We start from the raw sequence: 4,514 nt of genomic DNA on the forward strand, positions 1-4,514 counted from the left end.
CCCCCCCCCGTTGATAATTCTCGATCGTTGGCACGCTGATAACAATTTTTTTTTTAAATGGCACTTCATATCAAAAAGGTTGCCGACCCCTGCTCTATCCTATGTAAATAATTGTTTTATTCTTTCAACTTGCTACAACAACCAGAATGTCTATGCTCTACAAAAACAGCTAAATGCGTTCTGATATTTGACACAACGATGACCCAGATTGAAATGTAGTCATTTCTGTTGATGATCCTGTGAAATATATTTGATTTTACTTATGTGATCAGTAAATGATCGAAAAAGTGGAATTGTAATAGAAAAATATTATACTCACTTACTTAGGCCTACTTTAATAATATCATCGTGTGGTTTTTATTTGCTCATGTTTATCTATATTTACTACTTTCACTTCTTTGCTAAGCTTGGGAAAATTCCTTATTAAGAAGATTTGTTGCAGTGTTGTTAGTTACAGTCTATGTGCACCGAAAGTATGACCTTCACCTGAGTTGAACTGAGAACATCCTGATACTCCCTAACTCCCTAACTTCCAGAATGCTCCTTTGTTATCACCAAGCTTCACCACGCCCTTTGTCCTCTCTCTGTGTTTAAATATGCAAATGAATATTTATGCAATACCCAAACTCTACTCTTCGTCTTTCACTCTGCAGACTGTATGCTCTCTGTATGACTGACTGAACTTTCTTGCAAGAAAGAAAAAACGACAAAGACAGCTGAATGGTTTGATTCTGTATCCTCATTTGATAAATAAATTCCCACCACAGTATTGTTAAATTATGTAATCATGCAATTTGTTGGGGTAATGTAGGTTTTTTTCATATATGCAGCCGCCTAGTAAGCTTTAGATGTGCAGGACTCTTTATCAAAGTTCAAAGGTTCTTCTGACCTGAGCTCCTCCAACAATGCAAGTGCAACATATATAACAAAATACAAAATAAAAATTACAAAAGTGCAAGAAGTCTATATACACATGTAAATAGAATATGATATGTACAAGAACAAAATATAAAATTAAATACGGTTTATTGCGGTGATGACTATTTATATAAATAATGACATTGCAAGATGGCAAACAGGAATGTTTATCGGGACACTTTACAGAGCTGTCGGTCTGATCATGGATTCCTCAGCAGGACTGAGGTAATGAGTTTTTGCATCTGAGCCCAAAACTATTCCTCTTACTCAGTTCACTTCATTTTACAGAAGTCAGTATTATAAATAATTTGTAAGACATACTTATCAGCTATGTATAGAACAGTATTGACAGATTGCTGAAGAGGATGCCAGCATGCATGTATGATGTGAGGTGATTATTCAACCAAATACTGATTTCTCACCTCTAATTAAGGTAAACCGTTAGTATTGTGGTGTTTAGAAATTATTATCAACTTCTTTTGAGATCTGAAACCAATGCATTTTCTGCAAAAGAATGATCTAAATGACACTATTTCCTAGGGGATTTGGGAGAAATTATGTGTTGAGCATAAAGCAAAACTTAAAATTTTACTGAAATGCATATTTATTAATAGTGACCAGATAAACTGATAATTTCGGAGTGTTCTCTTAATTTTGTCGAAAGTTGTAGCTAATATAATCTAACATTAGCCTCTTATAATAGTCATGGCAAACCAAAGTAGAGTGTAATGCATTGAGCAAGCGTGTGTTTATTGCTTAAGAAAATAAAAATAAATGAATGAGGTACCCTTTATCATTTTCTAAGAAAAGCTACATTGTATAAGTGTAAGAAAAAAAGTTAACTGAGCAATCTCACAATTTTGGATTTTGCAATATATCAGCTGAAGTCTGATGCAGTTGCTTTTTGTGGCACTAGAGTGCGCCAATAGACCACTTCATTTAATTTCCATGTCAGCAAAGACAGATCACAAGTGCATGTACATCTTTGGGATTGTTCTAGCAACAGTGGGCTGAACAACAAGAAACGTTCTCATCAATCACTTTAATGTGGCTTCCATTGATAATTTGTTGATGTACTTTTTTTAATGCAGCCATCTATCACACTGATTTAGTGTGACAAGCACCACCTAATCACAAGTAATGCCTATTGTCTTCCTACCTAGCAACAGATTTCAAGTATCGTGATAGCCATTGGGCCATTAGGATATTACGTAAATGTGATTATACATTCAGGCCAACCTGTGAAATAAAAAGATCTCCTCAGAGCCAATGCTTGTCCTTCCCAACATTACATGTTGAGGTACGTCTGTATATTTCCAATTAATGCACATCTGTCTGGTAAGATAGGCTACTTCATTGTATGGCATTTGCCACGTTGTCTGTTTTTCTTAATTGTTTAGTAACGCTATTCACAACTGTTTTTAAAGCCAGCAAATGTTCACCCCCAGCTCGTGAAGGCCCTCACACGATCAGAGGCTAATCATATCCGTGTTTGACCAATAGGAAGACAGACCCAGTCCCTCAACGGTGCGTCAAGCTCAAGCCTCCAGGAAGTGCGCCGGACTCTGGTGAAAATACTCGTTGTGTCCAAACGGCGGTACTACAATTTCCGTATCCGTCCGTGACGTCACTGGGCCCAGAAATACTTTTCCCCATTGACTAACATTGGGAAAGAGACGTCTGTAAATCAGCGGATAATTTTTAAAAAACTAAATAAACTACCCAGTATGAACTATGTTATAGCCCTTATTATAATCATTCGGTCCTTAAAGTTGTAAAATGCACTACAAGCCGAATCTAGATTTATTTTCTGTCTCCATTCATTCTACTGAGCCGAGAGTGGGAGCTTGGGGGCGGGGCTTAAGGGGCGCATGCTCTGTGAGCGCACATACGGGATCTTCTGCTCTGACAGCCAGGCATGATGGGTAATCTGTGACGTTTCGCTCTCTCAAAAGTTGGGCCATTTTGTCCTCATGCGCCAATGAGCAGCTCTCATAGGAAAGAACGAGACCCCGCCTCAAGCTGGCAAGTAGTAGACCGGAACTCCGGTGTCATTTCTTTCAAAAATAAACCTTCCTGCCGCTTGTGTCGTTAATTTTTAGTAATCTTTCTCTAAAAAATATTCTACTGGAGTTCCTTGTCCACTTTTAAAGCTAAACTGATAAACACAATGAGGACATAACTCTAGTTTAAGCATTACATCGAGAAATCCAAGGAATTTCGTTGTTAAATGCTAACATAATACACATTATTATATTTTGGTTACAAAATCAACTTATTCAACATTTATGCTTTTTAGCATCCCGAAAATATATGGGGTAAGAACATTTTCTAGAAAATGCCCGTGGAAAAACTGGCTTGAAAATAAAGCCCTGTTGCGACGCGGCGCTCCGCCTGCACTTTGATATCTTGTGCCACAGCAGCTAACGTGTGGATCAGTCCGCGTACTTCTCACTCTCCTCCTTCTCTATTTCCCAAACGTTAATTCACCTCACCGTTCGCCAGGCGCTAGACATCATTGCAACCCGTCAGCAGTCACCGGTGACTGTCCGCTATTGAGGTATCACGAGAAACCTTCGTTTATATTTTGAAAGACTCAACCGGATGTACTGTGTATGTTTCTGCCTCGTGAATAAGTCAGTGGTCGAAGCCTTGGAGCAATTTTCCTCACTGTGCTACATCTGGTTGTAGTATCCGTCAGCGGCCGTAATTTAACCTCATTCATTGGTCAGCTGACGGACTTGTCTCCCTTTTGTTTACACCGAACTACGTGTTTTTCCGGTGTGAATCTTAGCTCCGTACAGTTCTTTGCTCTAGGTAACTGTCCGCTGCGGACCGGGTTGTGAGAGCACCGAACAATGATCGAGCGACCAGAGACTGCGGTTCCCAGCATCGCTGTGAGTCAATTTTTCTTCAAAAACATACATCTGGAAACGTTGACAATACTATTAATTACAATAGGCTATAATTGAAAGCTCTATTAGGATACACTCATCAACCGGACCTGTGTGTTTTGGTTCGTGCTTGTATCAACGTCTCTTGCGTGGAGAGCACCAACCTCCTTCAACAATCTTGTCATTTAAATGTTTTTGCATATTTACAAAGGCCTACTTGAAAGAAACATCAAATATAACCTTTTAACATATTGATATAGTCTACTGATAAATTCGGCATTATGTGGTTGACTAACAACATGTAATTCAGTAGATTTCATCATTTGACAAATGAATCACGCCTCCCATCTCTGTAGTGAGGTCATGTGGCGAAACTGTATCATAATTGTGTTAACTGTGTTTAATTTGGACCAAATGGAAGAAGCAATATCACTAATGATGTATTTTAATGGCGGATTTGATTTTAACGGAGGATGATGTGAGGGTTCGTGAACGTTTCACAGAATAGCATGTATTGGTCTGGTGTAATTTAAGGTTAGTGGGGAAATACATTTCAATGTTTTGAAGACGTGGTTTCACAACGACATTGACAATATTACTTGTGAAACTATGGCATGCCAGAGTAATGATAGCCCTAGACAGCTATGTTGGGTTGTTTTTATGCTTTCATAATCAGAGCATAAAGGAGATTTGCTCTCTTTG

Source organism: Notothenia coriiceps, unplaced genomic scaffold (genome assembly GCF_000735185.1).
Source record: "Notothenia coriiceps isolate Sejong01 unplaced genomic scaffold, NC01 NC01_scaffold00026424, whole genome shotgun sequence".
NCBI lineage: Eukaryota > Metazoa > Chordata > Actinopteri > Perciformes > Nototheniidae > Notothenia > Notothenia coriiceps.